Consider the following 15721-nt stretch of genomic DNA (forward strand, 5'->3'; position numbering starts at 1 on the left):
GAGCAACAAAAATGATAAAAGGTTTAGCAAACCTATGAGGAAAGGTTAAAAAAAATCTAGGCATATTTTCTTCCTACGTGAAGTACTTTGCACTTATCTTTACTGAATTTCATCTTGTTGATTTCAGACAAATTCTCCAATTTGTCAAGGTCATTTTGAATTCTAATTGTGTCCTCCTAAATACTAGCAACCCCGCCCAGCATGTAATCAGATTTTTCTGTTGCTCAGAAAGGTTACAAGAAGCAACAGAGGCAGGCACATTGTACCTATTGATGGGGAAAGGCATTCCTGTCTTGAAAAGGTCTAAAATAGCAGAGAATCCCCATTGTCAGCAAAGACAATCTAGGAGTAGAGCAACAGATCCACCTCCAGCATACAGAAGGTTGCAGGTGGTGATGCTGGAGAACTGTTACACGAGAAAACGTGCTTTCTTCCTTCCATTAACCAGGGAGTGGTTCAAATTTATCAGACACCTACTAGCAAAGATCTGATCTGATCAGAGTCCAGGGTCAGCAGCCTTGTAAGAATTCCAGCATTTACCAGCACTCTTAATTAGCAGACCAGGGCTGGTCTTCTCATCAGGATGTTGCCCTTGTACCTTGGAGGTCTGCAATATTTGCCTGTAACTAGTCATTTTAATCCTCTGGCTAGGATACCTTACATATTAGAAGAGTTGTCAAAATACAAAGTGGCATGATTAATGCAAAAGAATCAGCAGCACCAGCTAGGAAATTTGAAAAAAAAATGCAGTTTTCTTTCTCTGAAAAAAGAGGCTGCAAGTTTCTTTTCAACCTTAAATAAATAATAAAATAAAATAATAATAAATAATAATAGAAGTATTTTCCCCCTATTTGAAAATTTTTTATTCAGTTAGTAGATGAATTACTAACAAAAAGCAGATCCCACAGGTCCAGTAGAGGTGAGCACTGTAATTTTCTCATGTGGCATTTCTCTTACTACTAAATGGAATAGTATAACAGCACAACTTGGAACTCTAGAATTAATCATCTACCAGTATTATAATCTCCTTGTGACGGGTTTGGTCACAGAGACCCCCTTGGGACTGTCACCTGATGTGCTGAAATCACCTCTGAGCCCGTTTTCCCTGCCAGCTTAGGACTCCAGAACCCTGTCTTGTTGAGCCAGACATGCCAGTCTGCTGCAACCCAGACCCAGGGTCTGGTCCATGCCCCCAAAGCTGCAGACTTAACTGAAAACAGCTCAGCAGGTACTTATCTCCAAGCACCCAGACACCCAGCTCCCAATGGGATCCAAACCCCAAATAAATCTGTTTTACTCTGTATAAAGCTTATACAGGGTAAACTCAAATTGTCCACCCTCTATAATACTGATAGAGAGACATGCACAGCTGTTTTCTCCCCCAGGTAATCACTTACTCTGGGTTTACTAATAAACAAAAGTGATTTTATTAAGTATAAAAAGTAGGATTTAAGTGGTTTCAAGTAATAATAGACAGAACAAAGTAAGTCACCATGCAAAATAAAACAAAACACAGAAGTCTAAGCCTACTACATTAAGAAACTGATTACTGGTAATATCTCACCCTCAGAGATGTTCCAATAAGCTTCTTTCACAGACTAGACTCCTTCCTAGTCTGGGCCCAATCCTTTCCCCTGGTACAGTCCTTGTTAGTTCCAGCAGACATCTAGGTGGTAAGCAAGGGCTTTCACATGGCTGGGATCCCCATTGTCCTGCTCTACCCCCTTTTATAGCTTTGGCACAAGGGCAGGAATCCTTTATCTCTCTTGGTCCCCACTCCTCCTTCTAAATGAAAAAGCACCAGGTTTAAAATGGATTCCAGTATCAGGTGACATGTCACTGTAAGACCTCATTCTTCATTACCCATGGTCTGACCTACACATACACAGGAAGGCTTGCAGGTAAACAAACCATTTACAACCATTTGTCCTAGTTAATGGGAGCCATCAAGATTCTAAACCACCATTAATGGTCCCCACTTTGCATAATTATAATAGGACCTCAGAGTTATACATCATATTTCTAGCTTCAGATACAAGAATGATACATGCATACAAATAGGAGGAATATATTCAATAGGTTATAACCTTTGTTATGATACCTTACAAGAGACCTTTTGCATAAAGCATATTCCAGTTACATCATATTTACATTCATAAGCATATTTCCATAAAATATATGGAGTGCAATGTCACACTTCTATTTGTATTACTTTTTAAATGTCCATTGTTGGTTTTTTTCATGTTTATGGGAGTATCCAGAAAACCCAAATCAGGATTGGAGCCCTTTTCTCCTACCTGCTGGACTGAAGTAGAGAAGCCAAAAATTTCTCTTCCAAAAATCTTACAGTTGACATTTGGAATATGGTATTTCAATCTGGGATCAAACTACTTTTTGGAAGAAATGGGGGCGGAAATCTTTTCAGCTACTTGTGTTATAGGAAGGAATGCTGTTTGAGGCCCCAAGCATGTGCTTTATTTTACATAGGCCCATGTGGGACTACTCATTTCTTTTCAATAGAAATTTGCAAGTAAATAGATCATAACGCAGGCTAACTACCTTTGCTCTTTTAAAAAAACTCAAACATAATTAAACAAAGACAAACTCACAAATAAATGGAACTATGCATGTGCTTAAAGTTACACACACGCTTACCTGCTTTGCTGGCTTTGGACAAAGGAAGGTATGTTGCTTCAGCTGCAAGAATTCTGTTTAAGACAGACACAGACAAACAGTGTAGTCTTAACCAGTCTTCACAAATATGACTTTTTTGTTAGGGGGGTGGGTTTGGGGATTATTTTTGTGTTGTTACTATTTATTTGAGAGTTAAAATTTGGAGTCCCTGGGCCTAATTCCACATTGAATTGCTCCAAATTTATACCAGTGTAATCCCTGAATAGGGGTTGAATCAGGCCCCCAGTTTGGATTTTCAGAAGCAGCTCTGAATTTCCTTGCTTTGGTGGGTTTAAGTCAGACCAGAAATATTACTTGGACATTGTTCTATGTAGCTGATATATTACAGAGTGGTTGTCCAAACGTTTCATGTTAATTTGCAATAGTTTGCAGTACAAAACACTTTTCTAAATATACTTTTTCAAATGTTGAAATATCTTTCAAAATGCTGACCCTGCAGCACAGTACGAAGGAGGAAGGAATGCAGCAGTGTATGTTCCGAGATGCCATTTTTCAGAGGAGATATTAATCTGAAATCCTTTCTGCGTATCTCTGGTGGGTAACCAAATGATGAGAGTTAAAGCTCAGTGACACTTTTTAAACAGAATAACAGAAATCTAACTTAAATTCTCTCTCTCCTGCTCACTCTCAAAAAAACAAACCAGCCAAACACAAAAACAAGAAAACCCCAGAAATCCCAGATTTTAGTTGAAGCTATGTAGAAAATGTTCACATCCAAAATAAAATGGGACAATATTGATGGAAATATCTTCAAAAAATTACTGCAAATATTTTCACCAGTTTCATTTGCATAATTTTGCATTCGTTACCCCCTTGAAACTGGGAATTTCACATCATTTCAAGGACCGAAGATTATTTGCAGCAAAGTGTGGGGAAAAAAGCTACTCGTACAAAAATTCACATTTTCAAAAAAGTAACAGAAGGAAGTTGTGTTGGGGATGCTAAAAGCACAAGTCTTGTGAATTATTATTAGAAGCGGGAGACATGAAATTATACTTCTACCTCTGCTCCTCACTGACCATAATACTATGCTCTTACACTAGAGGAAAATCCAGACCCTTGCTCTGCACCCCTCCAGGTCTCTCTGGCAATGTAACTAGTGCAGTTTCACCACAAAAGAGGAGGTATCTGGATTTGCAGAGGGCCATACAAAGCTGCACTGAGTGGTACTAAACTGAGTCTTCTACAGGAGCACTCCTTTACAGCTATGCTCCGGGGGAAGGTAGAGGCAGAACAAGGGAACCGACTATCAGTAGATTGTCAAGTTCTACCCCCAGAGTATTGATGGGATATTGCTGTAAGAGCTACTTCTGTTATTGGATTGCAGCTGGTCTTGGCTGAATGGCTCTGAAGACTTTTCCCTCATATTTTTATCTGTAGACAATTAAGAAAAACCCTTCCCTGGTGACAGCAGGAGAATCTCCCTTTCCCTTCTGCAGATTACTTTGCCCAAGTTTGTAAGTCTCTTAATTCCTCTTTGGGATAGCAGGCTCTGGCCTCGTGCAATTTTTCTCATGAGTAGGAGCTGTTACAAGCTCAAGCCCCGCCCGCGCCTTTGTACTCAACAGGTTTCACAGAAAATATTTAATGTTAGCTAATAATATAATAATGTTATGAAGAGAAAATGCAGCAGGCTGTCCCCCTCTAGCTTCTGATCAAAATTGCATTGCTGCCTATTGCTTAATGGCTGATGGGTTTTCTACGGAATCTCTGAATTATAACTATGTGATTCAGTTGCTTAGAGACAGTGACCTACATGTTTGACTAGAGATTTTGGGTGCCTCATTTTCAGAAATTTCTGGGCAATCAAAAACCGAAGCACCCACAATCACTAATCACTTTTGAACATTTAGGTTAGTGGATATAGGACAGTATAAGCTGTATTCTATTGGGCCATATCATTTTTAAATGTTTTATAATCCAAGATAACTATAAATTAAGTCATGCTGTATATATGAAAATAATTGTGTAAATGAATAAATGGTCTCTGAGTGTAGCTTGGCATCATTCCAGAAAAGGCTTGAGTGATTTTGTGTGTTTCCTGTCTCCATCTGCTGGCAGGTCATACTACCTGCTGTCTGCTGGACTGGTATCCTGGAATGTTTGGAGAATGTTTTGTGTTCTTAATTGTAATGATTCATTTGTAAAGCCTTGGATGCCTAGCAAGTCTGTAGTTTATCATTTTCCTGAGACAAAGGAAATAAATGCAGTTTCTCCTATTGCAACCATAAAAAGGGATATATTTTATAGATTAAACCAAAAAAATTACATTAAAAAGTTGGTATTCTTATTTTGCTTCCTTTGAAATAGGGTAATTCCAAATTATACACACTGACTTCTGGAGATCAGATCTGGTGATTTTCTGAAAATATTATTCACTAAATCCAGAGAGGTTTGTTGGCTTAGATCCTGTTTTTCTTACTTTTTCTGCAGACTTCACTAACACCAGATCACTTTACATTGTCAATATTAAACTGCATCTCAAAGTTACCCATCTCTAGCATGAAAGTCAGCAATACCAAGATGAAACCTTTGGTAATTCAGAAGTCCCCCTCAGAACAGTGTCCAGCACCTCTTGGAAGACAAATGATCCTATTTCAATCTGTATAGAATAAATATACACATTAGTAGTCCATATATGTCTTTAATTGTGTGTCACTACAGAACAGCTAGTAACTTTAGCATTGTGCCTATACACGCTTGAAGAAATACTTGTGAAATAACATAAGTAATACCAGTAAGATAAAAGTCCTCTTAAAATTCATCACTGAGGAAGCCTTCCAGTGTCAATTGGAGTTGTGCAGTTAAAACTCCAGGCACCATTTTGAAAGTAATGGAAAAGGGTAACTTATTTGAAGCACATTAAAAAAGAAGTTTGTCAGAGCCATGCATTTGTGCCCATGTTGAAGTGGATGTATTGTCTGGCACTTTGTTTTGTTTTCTTTTTAAATTATAATTATTTGTGTGAGCACATATGTGCAGGTGTTTTAGTGATAATAATCAGCTTATTTGCCATTTAAGCAATGTGGCAGCTTCCTTGAGCCATCTTACCACACCTAAAAACCCACCCACTCTCCCACACTTTCCTTTGGCCACGCAGTAGAGATACCAATTAATACTAATATGCACCCACACAAAGCCAAAGATTCCTTGCAACTAACAAATTCAATTACCAGTGCCATTTAAAACAGCTCAGCAAGATCCGAAGGTGACAACAATATGCTGTTGGAACATGATCTACACACACACCACCTATATCCAAGGGATGACGTTTCTTGTAAAATCCAAAGAGTGAAACTGATCAATTTAAGAACATTCTCTGCTCCTGAGTATAGCTTTTGTTGATTATTGAGAGAACAACTTTGGTGCACACTCTGTATGCCCACTAATTTTCACACATAAAATTTGCTCTAATCTTACTGTTCTACGATTCACTAAATTTTAGCTTAAAAGAGTGATTTTTTTCTATAGCAAACGTTTAAAAAGTACAGGCTGTATAGGAAGTTTAAATACCTGATATAAAATTGTATTGCAGAAGAGAACCACTACTATTTGAACACTTTTTACAATACAGGATTTTTTGACACAACAATGTACAATCAGATATACTGCATATTTAAGGAGTTTGCTTAGACTTCTATTTACCCGAAAAAAACGTTATGGGTTATATTTTAACAAAATATTCCACTAAAAGATATATTTACAATAATGCTATTTCTTCTTGTCTACAGTGTGTCCACAGGAACTGTAAGAATATTTTTAATGGTGTTTGTGAGGTCCCGAGATACTGTAGTGGAGAGGTTCATACAAATAGATTAGGATTAAGACTACAATTACAATTAGCCAGCAATTTTTCTTCAATAGAATTTAGCCATTTCCTGAACTAACAAAGTGAATTCAGCTCTAGATCTAGTATTCTCCTTTTTATAAATTTAGATACAGTAACTCCTATTTATGCAACTGAGAATTTTTTGTGAGTATCAAGTGTGAGAGAAGATTTAAAGTGTGCACTACACCATTTTCTAAGCATTCAGAAACAAACTTTGTGCCAATGCTTAGCGGCAAAGAAAAAAGGAAATCTCTTATTTTATAGTGTAATATCAACAACTAAATGAGTGTCCTCTAAAGAAGGAAATTTCATATCTCAGTGAAACCAATTTTGTTTTTAAATCTAAGATAAGCTATTGAGAAATCATTAAAATCAATGCAGCCCAATAAACTTTCACATGCTTCTACTTATATACTCAGCTAAATTTTTTAAATGCAACATACAAACTTTTTTAAATTGGTTTCTGAACTTGTTCTGGATCAGGCAGTGAAATATTTACTGCAAAAAATGAAAGCAGCTAATAAACTTTACAAAAAACAGTAGAGCCCAGCACATGCAAGTAATATGGCGAATAATTTTCTTTCTGCTGATTAACCTCAGATCTTCACCAGTAGTCAATGGGTACAAAATCCTGTGGAATTTGCTGCACTAAGCCGGCCAACCAAAACAACCACCGGATCCTATGACACTGGACATGTCATGAGCTGTCATCACTGATCACAATGCTGTTTTCACTCCTATGCCAGAAAAAGAGCCTGTTTTTTATATTAAATGCAGACTCTCACATCAATTTTAATAAAAAATTACTTCTGTGTAACAGCATTTAAATTTCAAGTAATTGTTTTGATTAAATCACAATGGTCTCTCTAATCATTAGATATAAAGTATACCAAAATCATCTTTATCTTACATCTATTATGGTTCCTCCTCCCTACTTAGTTACTTTATTACTGAACAATGTATCGGGTGGGTCCAGGAAATTTGATCCTGAAGTGCAGCCTGACTTATCTGGTATTTCCTGAGCACTTCATTTACTGAACATATGTCTCCTTGAAAATTGATGCTAGGATATCCTAACATCTCTATTTAAGGGGTTAATTTATTTTATATGAAACTTCAATCAAATATGCAGTTATAAAGGTGGAAGAAACAAAACAGGCCATTCTCTGCAGTGTACCTTGAAAATTGGTTCTTGCACATTTAATTCTTATATTTAAAAATGTAAGTCCTCGGATGTCCATCTAAAGATAGACAGTTGATGGGATTTAGATTCCCTCTTGAAAATGAGATTTGGTCCCTAAATCAGTTGGGCATTGCAATGTTGAGCACAGAAATGCTTAAATAACTTTAAAAATCTGGGCCTGTGTGGCTAACTGTCATCTGACTCACAGGTAATGAATATTTCTTACTAGGAATGTAGTTTGTGTAACTTGCACAATTTGCTAGCAATGATGCCTTAGCAAAGACACAGATGCCATGCAACCACGGGTGTTTGGTAAGTGAAGTTTTCTGTTGAATTCCTCATTCTATTTCCTTCTTTTGGCAGAAGGAAAGGGAAATTGATTTTTCCAAATTACTATGAACCAAAACACAACTCAAACTGGCTCTAAGAACCTGAAAAGGTATAGCAACAAAAACACGTAAACACCCTATAACAGTCTGGGCATTGACACGTAGAAATATGGCTTGATATGAGGAACAGCCACAACTACCACATGATTTATTGATTATTACCCATCTTATGAAAGGTCCCCAGCTTCTTAAACAAGAAAATCCTACCTGCAGCATGAGAGTACCACACATGCCAACAGGTGACTGAGAGTTGGATGACACACAGGATCACACAGTAGGCAAATTCCAATCATTGTTACATTACTGCAAATCCAGAGTAACTCCACAGGGGCAAAATCTGTGCTCAGATACACCAGTGTAAATCCAAAATAAGTCCATTCAAGTCAAAGGAGTTATTTCGTATTCACGCCAGTGTAAGAGAGATCAGAATTTGGCCAAATGCCTTGCATGTTACTAACGTAACAACACTTCTGGTATTCTTGTTCTTGTCTTCTGTCTTAAAGAATCAGTTAGTGTGAGTACAGTAACCTCATTTCATTTTGCATGTCACTAATCTTGCACTGTGCACATACAAATAGTGAGTTTCTTGGTACAGACTGAACAGCACAAAGGTGTAGTGATTCCTCTTATTGCTAAAAATTAGTGGGCCATATTCTTTCCCCATGTACCCTCTGTGAACTTTGATGTGAAGGTGGTGCCACAGGTATAAATTAGAGAAAAATTTGTCCCCACTGCTTTGCAAAATATGCTACAGAATCAGTGGAGAATATTTATTAGTACATTATTAATGACCAAGAAAAAATTAAAACTTTACTTGTGAAACAAATGAAGCATTTTATCTGATGCATTACCCTTATTTAAAAAAAAACATTTGCATTTGTTCAATTGCTTGTTAATTTGCAAAACATGTAATCTACAGTGATTCTCTAAATCATGAATGCAGTTGATCTTTCAATAAAATTAGCAAGATTCTACTCACTTCATTTTATTAGTTCCATTCTGTTCCATTACTTCCATTTAGAGCTTAACAAATTTATCTCCACATTTTTTCTGACATGTAACAACAGCATTTGTTAATTTGTGGAAGCAAATGTGGATTGACATCCAAGTTAATGGATGGATATGGATGATATCTCTAGAAAATATATCAATGACGAACAGCATACGAGGAATAACTGAAATGCTGAGAAAGGGCAACTCACACCTAAAAATAAGCCTACTTCACCAAAACAATCTTTTCTTGTCTTTTTTCTAAGATGGTTTGGCAAATGTTAATGTATGAAATAAGACATGTCCATGTTTGTAAATACTGTGGATATGAACTGTTAATGTTTCTGTTTAGAGCTATAGTATGTTCTGCCGTATACATAGTAGGTATTTACACTACTTATTTCTTCTTCTGTGGCAGTCCGCCCTTAAAAGGGTGACTGAAATAGTTCCGGCTATAATATGAGGGGATAGTAGTGTTGGGGGTATCAGTTTCGTTCCAGTCTTTCACTTCTAAATACTGTATTTGTGGAAAAAATATTATTAGTGACATAATGCAGATCATAAGTAGAGATTAGCTAATTAGGGTGTTTTCAACACTATTTCTTTCCATTATGTTTTCCTTTCCTCCCTCTCCTCTGACCATTGAGATATAAGACACAGAACTAGATCTCACTGACAATTGGGTTTCTGAAAGGGAATCCTAATGAAGTTTTATATCAATTTTATTTTATTTTTTATTAGCCCTGTGTGCATTTGCATTCTTGAGCAAAACTCTTGCAAGAACTCTAATTAAATTCCAAACAAGAGCTGCTTGTTTGTTTTCACTATGATTTACATGAAGGCAAAACATGTAACTTCTGGACTGATGGTGTGCTGAAATGTTAAAATGGAAAGGAGGATTAGCCATAGCACAACTATCGTATAAAAGGTCCACCCACATGCAACATGGGTCTAACCCAATGCCGGCTAAAAACAATGGGAGTCTTACCATTCACTTTAAATGCCCTTAAAGCAGGCTCTATGGCCAGCTCCTCAAAGGTACCTAAATACCTTAGAGGATCTAGGCCTACGTGCCCACTGTAAATAAAGCCATTTCATTTTTAAACTGCATTTAGATTCTGCATCAAGTGGTAGCATTTTCTAATGGTTAAAGGTGGTGAAGGACTCCTAGGGTCTTTTCCCAGACCTGCCGTCACAAGAGGGCTGATTCTAATTTCAGTTACACCAGTGTGTAAATGAGGAGTAACTCAGATGAAATCAGTGGAAACACACCAGGGTAAAATCGGTGTGGGCAAGTCCCTCTGTGTGATAAGTCCCACCAAGAAGCTGTGAACTGCAGCGGGGGGTTGTTATCTGAAATTCAGGGAGCCTGTTTGAACCAAATGAAACCTACTGACTTCACTGCCTCTAAATCCAGCACTTTATTAATGAGAGCTCTCCTATTTATTTACAGATATGATACAATATCATCAACAACTTTATATTTGTTGTAGCATTCTGAATCGTTTCCTGAGAGGTGCTGAGATATCAAATGCATCCCATTAAGAGCTGCTCTAATTATCCTCATCCAAGCATTTCTCCTAATGGTAAGGAGTATATAGCAAATGGCCAGAGTTGGGGGATGAAAAAGAGATTGGACACAGGGGCAGACTCTGCACCATGCCTTGCAAGAGGCATAGCCCGTTAGGAAGGTAGCCAAGGTTACTTTATACCACCTTTGTGTTTCCAAAATTCTGCGCTTGCCCAGGGACCAGAACAGCCCCTAATGTAAGTTAGAGAAGGCTTATTCTATCTTGTACTGTCTGCATTGACACCCTCTGGGGCCATTTGTGATTCAGATTAGCCAAAGCACAGAGAATTCCAGGCACATCCCTATGTCACGTCTGGAGGAGGCAGTGTCGAGCTAATTCAACAGCCCTATGCCACACAGAAAACCCCCCTGGCACCAGAGGTATTTGGTGACTAGGAGGACACACCTTGGTTCCCACTCCTATGTCCCACATGGAAAGGTGTAATGGGCTGGACTACAGCTCAGAATTAGGGACTATGTCGGCCTCTAGTTGGTGCCTGCAGCCTGGCAAAAACCCCACCCACCTCTGCAAGCTAACTGAAATGGCCAAAGTCCTGTATTTGGAACTAAACATTGTAGGTTCTGTTTGTGATGTCACCTGTTTGCAGCTGGCAAATGATTCTGCCGGCCCGTGGCTTCATTAGATGGAATAAGAGAGATTATATTTGTTCTGGGATCACTAGGTAGGTTACACAGCTTGATTCTGGGCTATAAGGTTGGTATTTCATCAGCTTCCTCCAAAAAAGGCTTCATCATTCACATTTCAGTAGCTACTGTACTGTAAATCTCCAAATAAATGATTAACAAACATTAACATGGGGATGATAAAACATCCACTGTAGACAGACTGATGTTACATTTTATGGAATTCTTTTCAACCTGGGATAGTGGGAATCTCCTAAAATATGGAGAATCATACATGTCACCATCATTTATATTCCAGCCATTACCTCTTTTTATATTCTAGCCACCACTTCTTAATAGAGTTTCTTACTAAGAGAGAGAGGCTATAAAAGATTTCTGGGGTTTTCTTTAAAACTTTGAAAAGAACCAATATAACGTTGAGATTTTATGTAGAATAACATGAGGAATGTAAAATTAAAGCTGTTATTAGAAGCAGTTGAAAGCAGGCAGCGAACTGAAGCTGTGCCTTGCAATCTTGGCTATTGTTATATTATTGCAAAGTCCCATAGGCAATCCTCACATGTACAGTACAGAGACTTCACTTCCTGGCTCTTTTGATTCTTTTGTCCACCCTCCAACCTGCAGGGCCAGGAACTTTCAGTTGAGAAAGATTTATGAAGCCCCCACTAACAGGGTCAGCCCTGTTATATCACCAGAGGGCTTCTTCTTAAAAATAACAACATCTATCCACAGCTCTGTAGGGCGGCCTCTCTTGGCAGAAACATTTTGTGTTTGTCTTAACAACCAGAGCACACAAAAGCCCCCAGTTCCAGTGAGGGGTGTCCATCAATTCTGTTAGGCACAGTAGCTCTAACTCCTGCTATCTGTCAGCCCTATGTCATCTATGATAACTGATATTTTCAAAGAGCCGCTCCAGACTTCTAAAGGGTAGCAAATTGCATCCTGAGAAGGTATACTAAGATTTAGAGATGCTTTAACCTCAGAAGATCTCATGCAGGAAAACCGTCAGTCTGACAAAGTTCCTAAAAAACCTACAGCACAAACATATTAAACCATTTCACAGACTGTAACGAGTGAAATTTCACTGCAAGATCTTTTTATTTTTATGATAGACACTAATAATTTTAAATAACTACTTAGCACAATGAACTTGACTAAAAGTTCTTGCAATTTAAAATAATGCAAGCTACTTTTCTTGGTCTACATCTGATCCAAGACTTTTTTGATACTGCCTTTGATTTAGTATTTTAGTAAAAAAACAAAACAAAACAAAAAAAACACTTCTGGAGAAAAAAATACATACAAGACTTCTCCCCAAAAGTGTAAAATGTAAAAATAAGTAAGAAAAAAAATTCTATGCAGTCATCATTTCCCTAGCAGTTCATGCTTAGAGATTCAGGCAAATCCTCAAATAAGCTGTCCTACTCTTTAATCACTCTTAAGAGAGATAAAAGGCTGGATTTGATTCCCATTGCTCTCCTCCTGCTCCAAAGAATATGCTCTTAAATTTATTTTATTTATTAAAGTGTTCCTCTCACAGTGAGCATTCTTAACAAGTTTAGTCCCCTGTGTTGGGAGGAGAAAGAGTCTTTTCATGGGTACTTAGCCAAGGGTTCCTGAGAGTTAATACTCCCACTCTTCTTCCTTGAGTGTCAAGGGATTTTTAACATCCGCAAAACAGACAGGAACTTGGTTTTATGCCTTAAGAAAAGAATAGATTTTTTTTTCCACCACATCATAATCTGCAGTGCAATTACTAATAAAAAAGTAATATTCTGTGCTATAAACTGAACAATCTGTGAGGAACATTTATTGGTACGGCACAGTTCTAAAAGCAAAAAGGCATAAGGAATTTAAATCAAGTTTTAAAGTGAATATAGAAATCAACAGCATTAAAAATTTTAAAAAAGAAAACAAGCACTTCATAATGCAAAATGTTCTATATGGTAAACAGAAGTCTGTAGTGTGCTCTCGTATCTAAACATATCAAAATGATTTATCTTTTCTGACACATCAATTTGAGTATTAGGTTGTATTCATTATATCAAACATGTTGGCCCTGACTCTACCATCATATCCTCATAGGTGAACCTGATGCACATACAGAGGACCATTAATTTCAGTGGGGCTCCATGTGGGAGTGAGTGTCCACCTGCACAGATCCAACAGCATGATAGGGCCAAGGCTTGTCATTTATTAAATAGAAAGTTATCTCCTATGACCCAGATAAAAATTGACAGACGGAACTAAGGCTCCACCACTCTCTGCCCCCCTGGTGGGTGTCAGGAGGAGTAGCGAGGCCATGCAGGTGTTTGTTGGGGTGTTACTTCCCTTACATCAAGGTGCTAATGTGCAATCTGTCCCATAGTTTGGCCTTATATGGATGCCCCTTGTAATTTTTTTAAAGGGGCCCTTATTCAGCTCAGAATAGCCTGAGGGCTAGTAGCTGAAACGTTGTTCCATATATTTTATAACTTCAAAATGTTCGTTTGAGACTTATTGCTGCATTAAGCAGAATTTGCTCTGCTTACCAGGAACAAAACAGTCAAATGGAACGAGTGCTCACTGTAATAAACAATGTTGTGGGGAAAAAGCAGATGCGCGTATAATTTATCACAGCTATTCTCTAGCTTAAAGAGAATGGTAAGGATGCCTGAACATTTCACAATGAACTAATTCTGAACACCAATGGCATGTCTACACTGCAGCTGCGAGCAAGCCTGCCAGCCAGGGTAGACAGACTTGTGTTAGCGTGGCTTGCACTAGTGCACAAAAAATTGTTGTGTGGACATTGAGCTTGAGCTCGGACATCCCTGCACCCGGGGTCCGAGATTGGGTAGTTAGCCCAAGCCTCTGCCAGAGCTGTAATGTCCACACAGCTATTTTGAGCCACTAGCACAAGCCCTGCTAGCACAACTCTGTCTACTCAGGCTGGGACGCTCACTCCCAGCTTCAGTGTAACCATACCACAAGTTACTGGGAAAAGTCTTCCATTCTGAGATGTATGTACATGTTGCTGTTGAGACAGAAGCTGGTAGTAGCAACACAAGTGCTCATTGTTTAAAAAAAGTATACAAGTAATTCACTGCACAAAAATAAGTTGTCACTGCAGTATCTAGTGGTTTATTTTAGAAATATGGTCACGTTTATAACAGACCAATGGGAATTAGACAGCTGCCTACCTTAAATTATCACATTCCTAGAGGCACAATCATGACTCTGTCCAACACAAATGCTTGAACAATGACATTGAAAAATGTGCTTGTCCTAACATGAGGCTGGGTTTCTTCCATAGCTGACAAAATATCAGTCACTGGGTACGGTTTTAAAAGAGGCTGTGCTTTCCAAAGGCATCTATATTTTCCTAGCTGACAGACTAATTTCTAGCAACCAGAGCAAGATGAAATAAGAGCCATCAGACTGAAGATTTTCCTACCTGCATCCCCAAATAAGAGGTAACTGTGAAAAGATGGTGCTCGCCTATCCTCTAGAGTCAAGAGCAGGAGCATCCCTACACTGTTCCAGTTATCAGAGATGAGAAGGTGAAGCTCCCCTAAATCCACTTAAAAAAAGCCTTTCACATAACAGAAAATGGGCCTTCAGGTCAGATCCAGGTCCATGCAACTTCCTTTAGTACCTTAATTCTACTGGGCTGCATAGGATTAAGCCAGGGATTAAAGAGTGATGGGGACTTCTTTTTGGCCTAACTCAATGGGCTGGCCTGGACAGATTGTCAAGCTAGAGAGTCTTTTGTCTTCAGCCTTTCACAGCATGACTGGCTCAGAAATCCACAGGTATCCAAAATATACCCCAGACTCAAATATAATTTATCTTCAGGGTTCAAAACAAAAAAAAGTGTTTGGTTTTGTTTTCAACCTGTGTCTTCATGCTGAGGATATCACTAAGGTAATTATACAAATTACTTTATTACTAATTACAAAATAGGTTTGAGAATGACATAGAGATATATTTTCTAACAAAGTCTTTATGCAAATCCCTGATAGTTAATGTATCTTAAACTATCACTCTAACTAAAAGTTGAACAAATTAACAAATATGTATTGAAAACATTGTTGATAGCTTGAAGTGTTCACTACAAATGGCTGGTTGCCTGGCAGAAGGGGTTTTAGAGTAGGTTGATGTAATCATATACGTGACTTATACTTTAGCTTTTAAAGACACATCTGTGGACAATGATAAGCATCCTACGGAACTCTATTGGCTTCAGACCTCCAAGATGATACTGGATTTTATTTGACTATGGTACACATTTTCACATTTTAAAATTGAAAATATGCCACATAAAAGGATTAATCCATTCAAAGGTTCGATGACTTGCCAGGTATTCTCTTCTAATATCGAGAGATGTACAATAAAATATTTGTCCTATGCGCCAAACTTTTGAACGCGGTCTTTCAAAC

The 15721-nt window shown here is 38.0% G+C and overlaps 1 protein-coding gene across 3 annotated transcripts in view; it reads right to left on the minus strand.

The window, feature by feature from the left end:
* Positions 1 to 15721, minus strand: part of AGMO (alkylglycerol monooxygenase) — a 261159-nt gene that overhangs the window by 193797 nt on the left and 51641 nt on the right. The window lies entirely within an intron of this gene.

This window comes from Chrysemys picta, chromosome 2, assembly GCF_011386835.1.
Source record: "Chrysemys picta bellii isolate R12L10 chromosome 2, ASM1138683v2, whole genome shotgun sequence".
Lineage (NCBI taxonomy): Eukaryota > Metazoa > Chordata > Testudines > Emydidae > Chrysemys > Chrysemys picta.